This window comes from Kryptolebias marmoratus, linkage group LG3 (assembly GCF_001649575.2).
Source record: "Kryptolebias marmoratus isolate JLee-2015 linkage group LG3, ASM164957v2, whole genome shotgun sequence".
Classification (NCBI taxonomy): Eukaryota; Metazoa; Chordata; class Actinopteri; order Cyprinodontiformes; family Rivulidae; genus Kryptolebias; species Kryptolebias marmoratus.
Genome location: NC_051432.1, coordinates 23,454,750 through 23,468,794, shown reverse-complemented (window position 1 = coordinate 23,468,794; position 14,045 = coordinate 23,454,750). Strand labels below are relative to the sequence as shown.

Below are 14,045 nucleotides of genomic sequence, written 5' to 3'. Positions count from 1 at the left end.
CTCTTCTGCTAAAATTAGCCCCAGTCTGTGCCTTAAATAAAAAGACGTAAACGTTTTTCCTCGCCGGCCACGAGCTGCAATGCGATTGGCCGTTCTAAGAGGAAACACAGTCCAGTTTTAGAAAGTCTGTCTGCGGGCCGCTTGGCTGGTGAGGGTTTTCTCCACAGTTACAGCCTGTGACAAGTGACGGACCTTTTTTACCATGGTGTCAGAACACGTCATTTAAATCTCTGCTTTTCAGGCTTCATGCATTCAGTGCACTGTGCAAAGATTTTACACCGACCTCCTTATTTATTTAGACTTCACCTCCAAGGAGCCAGACCTCCCTGTCATCTTTAAAATGTGCTCCTGATGAGATTTTCTGTGAACTTCGGCTGCTTATTCAGTCGTTTTCTGATCATACTTTGTACCTGACCAGCGTTTTGTGCCGTGCGAGCTGGAAAAAAAGCAAAAGTGGAGGACAAAAAGAACAATTTTTTTTTTAAGTATTCATACCTTTGCCACATTTTTTCCACGTTACGGATATCAAAGAATTTTACTGTTTTTTTTATGTGATAGACAAACTCGAAGTAGCTCATAATTAAGAAATGGAAAGAAAATTTTGATAAGTTGTTTTTATTTAGCCCATTTCACTCCGATACCCTGAACTAACATCCAGAGCAACTAATTACCTTCAGAGTTCATCTGATTAGTAAATAGTCCCAACAGCCCAAGCTCTGAACACCTCACTGAGCTCCGTTCAGTTTATCATCTGAAAATGGAAAGCAGACGGCCCAAACCTACCAACACATGGCTGTCCACCTAAACCTACAGGCCCGGCAAAGGAGAGCATTAATCTGAGAAGCAGCCAAGAAGCTCCATGGTAGCTCTGGAGGAGCTGCAGAGATCCAGAATCTGTCAACAGGACAACTATTAGTCGTGCAATTCTTAAATCTGGCCTTTATGGAAGAAGAAGGCCAGAAGAAGTCCTGTTAGCAGTTTGCCACGATGTAGGGGAGACGGTAAACATGGGAGAAGGTGCTCTGGTCAGACTAACACTGCACATCACCCTGAACACAGTATCCCTGCTGTGAAACATGGTGGTGGCAGCATCATGCTGTGTGGTTGCATCGTCCTTCAGGTAATTATCTACTGTATGGCAAGATTTCAGCAAGTAGCTCTTTGGGAATGAGCTTATTGGTGCTAAAGTACAACTTTATGTTGTTAAAAGCAACAAAGTGCATTCTGAAATAGAAGCCACCAACTTGTGATCATCTCCAAACACTAATAAAAAATATCTGCCAGGGTTTGTCCCAAAAACTGATATCCACTGTGGACTGCAGAAGTTATGAAGAAAAAAGAACAATTCTGGTGAGATCTGAGAGAAAACCACAGGATTCAGCACCCAAACCCCCAAATCACACATTTCTCTTTCTAAACTTGAGTTTCTTTGTGCCCCGAAATTTCAGTGATTTTTTTTTTTTCCTTAATAATGTCTCTTAAAAAGAACTGCTAATAAGCAGAAACATAATTTTTTTTTGAGCGATAAAAAGTTATTTTAAACATTAATCAGAAGCGGACGAAGTACAAATTCAGAAGTCTTTAGACTGAGTTTCTGTGAGATTTGTTTTAGTGTGATAGCGGAGGACAAAGAGCTCTCGTATATGGATGTATTAGAAGAGCAGCTGCAGAATATTTCTCAGATATTCGGACCTGTTCCTGCGCTCCGACTTACTACATTTTGGATTAACAGGTGCCACTTTGTGTTGAGTTGCGATAGGTTTGTGGTTGTATTCCGGTAACATACAGGTACATAATGATTGGGGGGGGATGATGGAAGAGGAGCGGTGGTTTGTGAAGAGCCATGTCCTTATTATAATTGGACAATTTATAGCTGTAGGATTAGTTTATTTTACTTAAATGAACACACGCACCAGTGTCCTTTGATTAAATTGTACCCTGCATGCTTTTTGTGTTTATTTGTGCATGCAGTGGTTTTTCCTCTGCCGCCGAAGTGTCTGGATAATCCCCTCTTATTCAACGCTCGCTCCTGCCACTGTCTGTTAAGATTAGCCATTCCAGGAGAGACTTTTATTTGCCTCTCATTATTAGATTTCTGTCACCTTTCACTGGTTTGAGCGCCTTTCTCCTTCCGGAGGTGAGGAAGATGTGCTCCGTGTCAATCATCCTGACACCAGCTGAGGGTCCAGGATGGCAGTTCGGTGGAGGATAATCCTGAGCTGAAGGTTTTTACAATTGTGTGTGTGTCTGACAGCATGAGAGACTGTGTGTGCTCCAGCCTTGCATGAGGTTTAGATCCACAGGTAGGCCAGATGCTGCTTGTCATCTCCATTCAATCAATGTAATCACTGACCTTTGCAGCAACATGGCTGTTTGTATAATATACAGAGATGCACCAGAACTAATGATAAAATTAATAATAATAACTTAAAAATTTATTTAGCACCTGTCATGAAACCCATGAATGCATTTTACATAAAAATTTGGAATAAAAAAAACCCAAAAACGAGTCAGTTTGACATTCAAAGACTGATTTCCTTATCACTAAGGATGAGTCCTGTTACCCTGGGGAGGAAGCTCATTTTAGCTGCTTGTATCCAGAACCAGCTTAATGTAGTAGAAGGGTTTGAGTACCTCTGAGAACATGCCGGGTTGTCTGGGGTATTAGCCTCTGGTAGGGTCTCCCATCACAAACTGGACTCTGAGGAGGGACCTAAGAGGGATTTGAAGATTTTGCCAATAAAGGAGGACCACATTAGTTAGAAGACCTCGTCCATAAGATGGAGACTGGGTCACGCTTTGGAGCCAAGCCTGGTGGTCGAAACCTTGGATCCTGGGGCTCAACCGAGCCACGCATGAAAGAACTACATGAACACTTTCCCATGGACTCACTGCCTGCAGGGAGGTCCGTCTGACCAAGGGGAGTAAATGATAAAAAGAAGGAGTCCCAGTATAGAGCCTTGAGGCACTCCTTGATTGACCAGCACTGTAGGAGAACAGGAGTTACCAATGTTGACAAAATGCTTCCCTTCAGACAGGTAAGAGTGGAAACAGGACAAAGTACAAAAAATGGATGTTTGCTCGTGAAGTTGAGTTCAAATATTCAATATTCTACTTTGAGAAAGGCGGGGTTTTCTGCTGAACACCAAACCTTTGTCAACACGAAACGTTTACACAGGAAGAGGCGGTTTTTTCCCCATTTTCCATCCTTTTGCTGAACCGCCGTGCAGTAATTAATTTGTGCGTGTTTGAGACATGTGCATGGCGGTGATCTTGAGGTTGATACGGTATCAGCCTTGAGCAGCTGTCTAAAGAAACGGTTGCAGAAAGAGGAACCTCTGATTGTTACCACACCTTCAGTGAATCTGCATCATGAGCTTCTCTTTAAGGTCGTTTTGCACCATAAACCCAAATCTATAAGACACAAATCTAATTTTTCTGTGTCATTTAAGATTTAAAATATACACTTTGTTAGCAGTGTGCTCATATTTTTTTCTTTACATCTACAAACGATTAAAAGATGAATTAAGATATTTGTTTTTAAATATGTTGTAAAATAAGAAACAGAAACAAGCAGCAAATATGAATAAATCAAAATACTTTAAAACATTTCAAAATGTACTCTAAAGGAGATGTGACCACAAACCAAATTTCTTTGAAGAGTTTAGTTCTTGTGAAGATCTTCAGCCAGCAATGGAGGCAGACATCTCAGCAGTTATTTAAATATTATTTAAAGTTGGTTTTTTTTATTGTACATCTTGAGCTGATTTGAATCTACTTTGATAATGTTAGAAATTACTAATATATAACCAAACAAAACCGTGCTCAAATATCTAAGAAACTAGAAGTACTCGGCAGTGCAAACGTTCACCAAGATCATGCTGTCGTTAAAAAATGGTGCTGATCCAGATCATGATCCGGATCAGAATGAAAATGTAATCCCTTGTTTTGTTTTTTGTGAACATTTCCCGAAGATTTCACCCAAATCTGTTCATTAGTATTTACATAATCTTTGTTAACAGACAGGCAGACAAACCAACACGACAGAAAACAGAACCTCCCTGGTGGAGGTAGCGAGGTTTTAACAAATGGGTCACCTGTGACCTTTGACCCCTTGATCTTGAAATCAATAGGGATCACCCTTGACCTGTGAGGTGTCCAGCTGTGCAGTTTGACATTCCTATGTTTCATGGTTGCAAAGTTAGAGCACCTGACCTTAACCTTTGACATTGAATTTTGTATGTATCACCACCAAAATTGAATTGATTTTGTGACAACCTCAGCATTTCCTGACCATTTCATCCAAATCTGTGTATTAGTTTTTAAGTAATCTTGCTAAAAAGACACGGACGGGCAAAAAAAAAGAAAACGCTACTGAAAACCTGACCTCCTTGGCGGAGATAAACATTATTGTTTCCTCTGTCATTTCGTCCACTCAAAGGTTTCTGTTTATTTAAACAAAAAAAATTTTTTTTTTTTAAAAACTTCTAGCCCTAAGGAAATTTACTCTTCAAAGGTTTAACTTGTGTCTAACTTGTTCATCAGTGACTAAGAACAGGCTATTTCTGTGTCATTGTCAGGAAATAGGCTGCTAATAATGGCTGAGTGCTTCCTGGGCTTGTATGCAAAGTCATTAATTCCTCTGAAATGGAAATGGACAGTGATAGTGCACTTCAGGCCTAATAGGTTTAGTTTTGTTTCTCCAAATGAGGACTGATGGTGTATGTTGCATGATTTGTTTATATGTTTAAAGGTTGGTTTATCAAAACCATAATGCTAATAGATATATATTTATTTATTTTTTATATATATAAAAAACTGCAAATACATTCAAAGCTTATGAAACCTGAACATTTACACCTCGATATAACCAAACAAAAATCCAGTTTAATTTATCAGTGGGTGATTCTTTTCTTTTAATTTTTTGTGGTTTGAAGGTCAGAACCAGAAGAATGCGTTGCGTAACATAACCATTTATTTTCTGGAAACTTAAACCAGGAACTTCTTATTTGTTTAAACTGCTATTTCACATCCTTTTTTACAGGAAGTGCCACAACTACAACTACAGTAACGTTTTAACGTGGGTCGAATTTGCTTTAAAAAGTTTAGTACAGAAAGTGCATCTGTCTGAAAACTTTCACGACCAAATCTCTATTTTCCGGAACATATCTGTGAAGGTGAATGTGTTGATTATCAGTTTTACTTTTGTTGCATTTACTATTTATTTATTCTTTTATTCAGGGAACCAATGCAGAAGCATGGAAGCACCCTTATTACTCTTTAGCTATTATCTTCTGTTTCCATTACAATCTTTGATTTTCTCCCACAGTTTTGGGGAAACTTGATTGTGATTAGTCTGCTGTGACTGCTGTGACTGCTGTGACTTTTAGCAGCAGTACATCGTACTGCTGCTAAAAGTAGACAAGTACCACGTAGACAAATTTAGCAAAAAAATGGCAAAACGTTTCCCCCGTTTCTCCGCATTCCCACAACTTTTATGGAAAATTTACAAATGATACACCCAGATGTAGGAATTGTTGTCCTCCAGCAGTCTAAGCCTATAGCAGGAGAACTAAGGGATAGCTCAGGAAACCCAAACCAACCCTTACTATAGGATTTATCAGGAAGGAAAGTCTTGGTCCTGGTCTTAAAGAAGACAGGGTGTCAGCCTCACAGACAGAAACTGGAAGTTGGTTCATTAAGAAAGGAGCCTGATAACTGAAAGCTCTGCTTCTCCTTTTGGAAACTCTAGGAACCACAAGTAAACCTGCAGTCTGAGAGTGAAGTACTCTGTTAGGAAAATATTGAAAAATAAGATCTTTAATATAAGATGGAGCTTGGTTGTTGAGATCTTTGTATGTTAGAAGTTAAGATTTTGAATTCTGTTCTGAGTTTAACAGGGAGCCAATAGAGAGAGGAGCTAAAACTGGAGAAATCTGATCTCCTTCTGACTCTGGCAGCAACATTTTGGATCAACTGAAGGCTTTTTGGGCACCTCGATAATAAAGAATAACAACAGTCCAGCCTGGACCTGATAAATGCATGGAGCAAATCATTTCAGCTGCATTAAAAATTCCACAAAGTGTTAAATTTTCCAAAGCAGCAACGACAGGGTTGATTGTTTTGAATCCGCCACTGTGCGCCTCGCTGCTGGATCAATGCTCTAAGTTTAGAAATGTGCACAGCTGTCCTGTCACACTTTCCACGCCGCCTGTTGTCAAAAACACGCAGTAGTAGAAGTCTCGTGTCTCTTTAAATGCGGGTTGCGTAGATCCTTCATGAATGAAACCATGTGATCCAAACATCATTTGACGTCTGGCGCCTCCGACCACAGACTAAAAACAAGCGAGGAACGAGAGGATATATATGTAGAGCCCCGCGAAGAGGCGTGAGCGGAAAAAAAACACTTCTCCAAGGCGGTCTTCTTTCCGCGCCGCGTCCGCGACCCGTCGGTGGAGCTGAAAGGAGCCGGTCTGACTTCTCCCGGTGAGTCAACAAATCGCAACTCGAATTCCTCAAATAAAAAGTGCTGAATGTGGAGGTGTTGATTTTTTTTTTATTATTATTTTTTGCTGAGTGTGCGCGGCTGCTCGCCGCTGCCGCTAACGGAGGTCGGCGCGTCGCTCCGCCGCCTTCGCCGCTGCTGCCGCCGCCGCGCGCTCGCGTCCCGCCGCCGCCGCCGTTTAAAGGGCAGCTGCTCCGGGTTTGTGCTGAATCATCACCCGCCGAGACCTGGCCGGTGTGGCCGAACCGCCTGGCTCGACCCGACCCACCGGTGATTTCACGATAATAACACAGACAAAGAGAGGAAGGGGGGTGAAAAGCTGCCATGTGTCGGAATTAGAGGACGCGGCTCCGCCAGGGGATTCCCTTGTTTCAGAAAGCCGAAACTAAGGCGATCAGAGGGGGTCGCAGGTGGCGGCTCGGAGCGGCGAAGCCCCCTCCGTTAACCCCGTTAGCTCCCCGGCTGTCCGTCACCCGGAGGAGCCGGACGCGCTCAGCCGCTTTGTGAGGTAAGACGGACAGTCATCCGGCTGACCTCGCCGCGTCCGAAAGCGGCTCGCGGGTCGTGTCCGCCGCGTGCACAGAACCGAGCCCGAAAGTCACCGACCGGGGCTGTCACCCCGAAAGTGTCGGCAGCTGTCAGCCGTCCCGGCGGCCAGCAAGGGAACGTGAATCCCGGCTGCGCGGAGGCTGCGCGGAGGCTGCGCGGCGGCGGCTGTTTTTGACATTTGCTTTGTGTGTCAGCCACCTCCGGAGGGCCCGCGGCTCCGAGGGGCTCCTGTGCGCCGCGGAGGCGCAGACACTCGGTCGGGGTTATTTTATTATTTTATTTTATTTTATTTATTTATTTATTTTATGTTATTTTTTCCGCCCCTGCCGTGCCGCGCCTGGCGGAGAGAGGGAGAGAGATGCTGATTCATCACAACGTCGTTGTTTCTCGACGTTCGCGCGAGCAGAGGCACGAGGGGAGCCATGGCAACATGGCACCGGCGGGCGGGCGGACAAAGGTCTGGCGCGAGGCGCGAGCAGCTCGGCTAATAATAATAATGATATAAAAATATTAAAATAATGTTCTTTTAAACCGAAGGTCTTCGCGTCAAACGGAGTTAGAAAAATAAAAGTGAAGCCGATGAAAAAAAACAACAACAACAAAACAAAGCTTTAAAGGTGCTCACTGTAAAGTCATGAAAACAGCTCCAAAAATGACAAAGCAATAGACAGAATCTGCACAATAGTTGTCTAATTTTGATGGTTAAGTCAGTCACGTGGATTCAGCTTCTTTGTTTGCATCCAGTGCATACCGGCATTTCAAAGCTCCATATCAATTTATCCAGGAAACCACTGGAGTAAACTGTTTCAAGCCGCACCATTTCATAGCTCAGGATAACCTTTTTATGTTTGATTTCACACCCTTTAAAATACTGTAATTGTTAGACCTTAAGCTAAAGTATTAAACGTGTCTTAAAAAAAGATTTTCACTTCTTAGAGCTTGCCATCCTGTTTGATAGTCTGGACGGAGAATGCACAGTGCCTTCATGTTCTCAGAGCAGAACGAGGAACAGCTAGGTCTGGATCAGAACCGAGGTCCTCTGGGGTCTAGACGGAGCGCAAGAAGGCAAGAGAACCAGATTGTTTCACGTGGGCCTAAAGGAGGAGTTTGAATTGAATCCTGAGTTTCACAGGAAGCCGGCGCAGAGAGATGAGCTCAGGGGTGACGCGAGAACGAAACGGGTTCTCGGCGAGACGTCTCAGACGCTGAGTTTGGGACTCAGGGAAAAAAAAGAGAGTCTTGGTGTTGAACAGGGGTGGAGGGAGTTACAGCAGCCCCGATGCGACTTCACGGACGCTTATCACTTAAAAATAAAAGCCTTCTTGAAATAGTTACGTATAAACAAAAACAAATGAACACTCAGGAAGATGATTGACTCCCTCTGTAGTTAATGAACCCACACAGACCTGTTCTAAAAAAAGAACAACTCGCCGAACTATAATGCCTTGCAACAGAATATCCTCTGATTGATCTCTTGTGGATAGGCCATTATCTGCTGCCTGGTAGCAACCTATGAGCAGTGCAACTCTTAAACACTAAAGAGTAATAGGGAAGCTCTGTGGGCACAAGAAAAACAGAAACTTCACCCCCTAATGACTCCATATCAGCAGCTTTAGTTAGAGTCAGCACTCTGCAGAGTGTATCAAAAGTATGTAGTAAGCAAGTTGGCAAGTACTGTAATAGAGGGTCATAATGATGAAACAGTTGTATCAGTATTGGAGGGAAAAGTACACCCCCCTTTACTGTCTTCACGCGCACACACACTTTTCTCATTTCCTTTTCTCGTTCGCACACACAACCTAAGGGGCTTAGCTTTTTATACTTGGTATCAGTATTTAATCAGTGCTTGAAGTGCATTTCTCTGTCAAGTACTTTCCCATCCTTCCCTGGTGTTCACGGTAATTGAACGCTGACCAATGCTTATGTGTGCAACTTTGCTGATGGTGGCGGAGCGGCAAGACGCGCGGAGCAAGTGGAAGAGGGGGGGGGGGTTGGATGAAGGAAGAGGGGAGGAAGAATGAGAGATGGGATTTGTGGAGAGATTGAGAACAAGGACCTTTTTGTCTTCAAGGCATTCCCCTGAAAATGCTGAGGCGAAGCAAATGCGCTCTCGCTTGACAGATGGCGTTTTCACTTGTTACTTACCACAGCTAGTTTCTTTGCCTTGTTTTGTGTGTGTGCATGTGAGAGAGCGTGCAGAAAGAGCCGAGATATAAAACACCTACAAGATGCTAAGATCTGCTTGGTGCTGGGCTGTCTTTATGAGCGTGTGTGTGGCTAACACCAAGGTTAAAAATGGTGTGCGCGAGTTCCTTTTTGCAAAGGGAAGTGATTTTACTACCAGTTGGTCTCTGGACTGTTTGCACTTTTCTCGTTTCAATCCCTTCACCCTGTCTGACCTCCGCCTCCTTTCTCCTTTCTGGACAAAGTCCAAAGTATTGAACTCGGTTTAACGTTGCCCAGGTTGACCACATCAGAAGTGTGTGTGAGCATGGAGTTGTTCAATTCCCTGAATGTGCAGGGGTCAAGATGACGAAACGCGGTGCAAAAACCTCCCTTGACTGCGTTGCAGAAAGAATGGGATGTCGAGCTAAGACAGGTGTTTGCTCTGAAAGGAAAGAAGGAAATTAATTCAGATGTTCACCTTCCAGAATACTAAAACTACCGGTTAAACCTGAAATGTGTCTTTTCCTGCGACAAAGTTTCTGCTTGGAACGATAAAAAATAAAAAGACAATTAACCAAAATACTAATTTATCAATCAAGATAAATTTCAGCTTTATATCAATGTCCTAAAGCCGTAAGTTTCATGTTTTATCACAGGTTTACTCAGGCTGAACGTGTCCAATAACACAACTTAGTTTTACTATTTATGTCTGAGAACTTATTGGTGTTTTAGTTTTGAGAAACTGATGAAACTTTGCATCTGGTGCCAGTAATACATTTAATTTATTTGTTGTAATACAACATGTCTAATCAGTATTCCTGCTGTACCACGAGCTGTGTTTATATACATTCAAATGCATTTTTTTTGTTAATGTTGAATTTGCGCTGGACTCAAAAGTTTTTATAGTTGAATATGAAGCTTTAATGTAACTGAGCGAAGGCGTTGAAGTAAATGAGGCTTTAGCCCTAATGTTTGTCAGTAAATTGTCGTGTTCTATGATTTCTTTCTTTGTGTTCTGTTTATTTTCTAAGAATATATTCAGAGAACTGCACAAAGGCAGCTCTTGCAGAGTTAAAGCCCCAGATTGCGATAGATTGCACAGGTGTTCACTATATTCTGTCCACCTCCTCCTGTGGGGGTGTGTTTGTGGGAATATTTGGTGTTTTTAAGCCTCATTCGTGAGCGTCTCCTGCATGCTTATGAGCTTGTTTACTGCCGGGATCCTTCTCAGAAGACTGTCGTTATGCGTGCAAATTTCAGAAAGTGTAGCGCGAAGTGAAATGAGAGATGTTAAACGCAGGAATAAAAGACGGAATCAGGGGGTGAGGGAGGGGAGAAAAGGAAGCAGTGGGGCAGATCAATATTTGAGTGTTTTTTTTTTCTACACAGTAATGATGAAATATGGTGTAAGCAGATCTGGTGCATAATCATCGCTGTGCTCCAGTGTCTTCCCCCCTCGTCTGCCTCTTGTGTTAGTTTGACTCGTGTGTTTGTGTGTTTTACACTCCACAAGTGCCTCAACTCCTTATTTACATAAGTTCCCTGCAAACCAAAAATAAATAAATAAATTAGAGTATGAAATCAAAACAAATCACATTATAACATGAGCCAGAAGTCAGAGAGGATTAGCAGACGGGGAAACAAGTTTTAAGTTCGGTTTAAGTCGAATCAAGATCCGGCTTTCTGTTCTGAAGAGTTTTGGTGTCTCCAAACTTCGCTTTAACTCCTCAGATCAACGATCCTCTTCAGCAAAGTTTCCCTCTGGGGACAACAGGGTAGATGTTTAACGCAGTTAAACCGTGACAGAGTTGTGTTGATTGGTGTGCAGCTTTGAAGGCCCCTGTAACAAGAATATCCGCACTACCGGTTGTCTACTAGTTGCATCATCTTAATGCGCCAACTTGCCGCATTTTTTAACTGCAGTGTGACGATTCTCTCGGATTGTGGTGTGAATTTCTGAACCTTAACAAAAAAGAAAAAAAAACTAACACACTGGATCAATGCCAAGGAGCAAAGGGAGGAAACAAAGTTTTATCTGAACCTCTCAAACGTCTCTCTGCTGTCAACCGTGACATTAAATTATTTCCAAGCAACAGAAGCTTCCTTTATTTTCACTTTTTATCTCAAAACCTGTTTTTTAAAGAAAGTTTTAATCTAAAAGCTGTTTTTTTAAGAGAAGTCTGCTTAAAAACTTCTGTAATTGATGAAATTTGCAATAAACATGCACATTTTCAGATGTTTTTTATCCCAAAATGTATAAATCTTTATATTTTTTCTCCTCACAGTCGCAGAAAACAAAATCTTTGCTCATTTTCTTTGAGTCTGTATGACCACTAAACCTTTCAAAACTAATTATTTTTGTCAGTTTTAAGACTAATGTGACGCCCAAACTTTGCTTTTATCCAACCAACAGTCAAAACCTAAAGATATTAAAGAAAATCAGATTCACTGAATCACAACATAAACTGTTAAGTTAAATATGTGATTTTGGAGCCTGAAGTCTTTTTTTATTCAGGATAAAACAGTTACCTTGACATTATTTCTTTTACTAAGAAAAAATGTGCAAATATTAAGTTTTTCCTCATTTTGTTTTATTAAAAACTTAAATTTTCTGTGTAAATGTAACTCAGCAGAGAGCTGGATCACATGTAAAGAATGAAACTCTTGAAATTCAGTGTCAATCAGGATGTTTTCGCAAAACTAAAGAACCGGGCCCGGTGTAGGCTGTGCTTTCTGTTTGCAGATAATGTTTTGTGTGAAACAGCTGTGTGAGATTACATGTTAGCGTTAAAAAGGCAGCGTTGCTCCAGCAGATGGACGATGCCAAGTGATGGACGATGGAGACCCTTAAAATGGTGACCAGGGACGTCCTGGTTCTGAAGGTGGCACCAAACACGTCTCGCCTCGTGTCTTCAGGAAGTTTCTAACCGTGCTTCTTAATTTAATATTTCTACAGAGAAAAATAAAGCTTGCATCGCTGTTAGACTCCAACTTTCTTTGTCTCGAGCTGCTGACCAGGGTGAACAGCATGTGGGAGAAATAAACTTACCGTCGTTTGACTTATCGCCGTCTTCCCTCGCAGCTCTGTTTGTTTTTCAAACACACACGCACAGGGGGAACTAACTTAACCTATGGTGCGTATAATCTTTCTGTATTAAAAAAAAAGGAAAAAGTGCTTATGAAAAAAAGGAGCCAGAGCTCAATTGCCTGACAGGGCAGATTTTTTTTGCTTGTGTTGGGAAATTTGTCATCACACTCCGACTTACTACCTGGAATGGGAAAAACGTGTCGACGCCAGGAGTTTTTCTTGCCTTTAATAACACACTTGTTTCACAAACGCACACAAATACACACTCGACCCTTTTCTCTTTTTTTTTAACTTCGGGAAAAGCGTGAAAATGATCATCCCTCCTCTTGATATACTGTAAAATGATTGAGGGGTTAGATTCCAGTGTTTTCCTCCTCTTCATCCTCCTCTTTCTGTTCTGCTTATTTCACGCTCTGCATGCCTCCCTGTTAATAGCTTCCATCTCTTTCTTTATGCACATGCATGCACACGGAGCTCAGACTGGTGTCTCTCCGCTCCGTGTCGCTTCTCCTCGGCTCCTCGAGCTCTCTCCATGGTCCTGCATCTCCACCGAGCGGCTCCTCTGTTCACAGGTTGCCATTATCTCTGATCTGATTCCTAATTCTCAATTAGCCTCCACACAGCGCCCGTCGTTAATTATTTACCAACTCCCTCAACACCCTCGGCCCGCTCTAGATCAGTGAGCGCTGCTTGCTTTGTGTTTTAACAAAGGCGAGGTGGACGGCAGCCAGGAGCTGTGTTTTGTAGTTCTCTGAGGTTTTACCTTGCGCTCTCCACATTATGCTGCCTTCGTGTCTTTCCATCATGTCCCCTCTGTGTCCTGCTGTGTGTCTTCGCTCCCTCACTTGGATGCCATCCTTTGTGGTCTCAGTTATTGCTCAGAGAGTTGCCTGAGGGAGAAGGTGCAGTTAAGGCAGCTGTTATGGGAGGATAATTCAATAAACACTGCATCACAAACGACTTGTGACTCCTCCTATCTGTTCTTGATCAGGCTGTCTTGTTTATGTGCACGTACGCCCGCACACACCAGCCCCTGGGTTGTTTATTTGGAGCGTCTAATCTGGCCATTTATTTCCCTCTGTCTGTGTAGGACGCTAAACAGTAAGTCTCTTTCTAAGAAATTTGTCTGTGTGTGGCGGGAGTGACCAGAGCAGAGGGTTCTCTCAAACAAGATTAATTAGAGCTCTGTCTGAAGCCAGCAGTGCACATTTACAAGCATGCACAGAGTTCATTATCCCGTTAGTCTGCTTCACACAAAGAGAAAGGAGTATTGTGCTGTTCCCTACACTCTTTAATCTATCTTTATGAGACTCATATTCACCGTGCCATACTTTCACTCTTGTTTTCAGGCTTTTTTCCAGCCACCGAGGGTCGATATGAAGCCTTTCTGCAGGCTGGAGTAGGGGGGGTGGTGGAAGGTATCATTGCTCTGCTTCAAAACTTTTCCGAAGGTTTCAGTTGCGCTCGTTGCTGAGTTCAGTTTTTCTCCTAATATTGTCGACCCCGATCCCCCACCCGCCATCTATCCCTCACTCAACAGCTAAGCTCCTACAAATGTGTTGAGGATGCATTTTCACCCAAACACTAACCCACCCCTTCCCCCTTCTGTCTGCCCTCCCCATCGTCCCACTCCTCATCCTCCACCTCTGTCCTCCTCCTCCTCTTCCTCCTCCCTACTCACTCATCTCTCTTTTTTCTTCTCTTCTTTCTCCCTTGTCATTTGCACCCCCCCCCCCC

The 14,045-nt window shown here is 42.7% G+C and overlaps 1 protein-coding gene across 2 annotated transcripts in view; it reads left to right on the top strand.

Annotated features, from left to right (window-relative positions):
• Nucleotides 1-6,235: 6,235 nt before the first annotated feature.
• The window catches only part of mafgb (v-maf avian musculoaponeurotic fibrosarcoma oncogene homolog Gb), a 19,060-nt gene continuing 11,250 nt past the window's right edge, over nucleotides 6,236-14,045 (top strand). Inside the window, exon 1 of one of the 2 annotated variants that reach the window (XM_017417048.2) lies at nucleotides 6,236-6,486. The gene's annotated coding sequence lies outside the window, so the exon portion shown is untranslated. Of the gene's footprint in view, nucleotides 6,487-6,714; nucleotides 7,014-14,045 lie in introns of those variants that run through there. The other variant, XM_017417049.3, reaches the window with a different exon arrangement.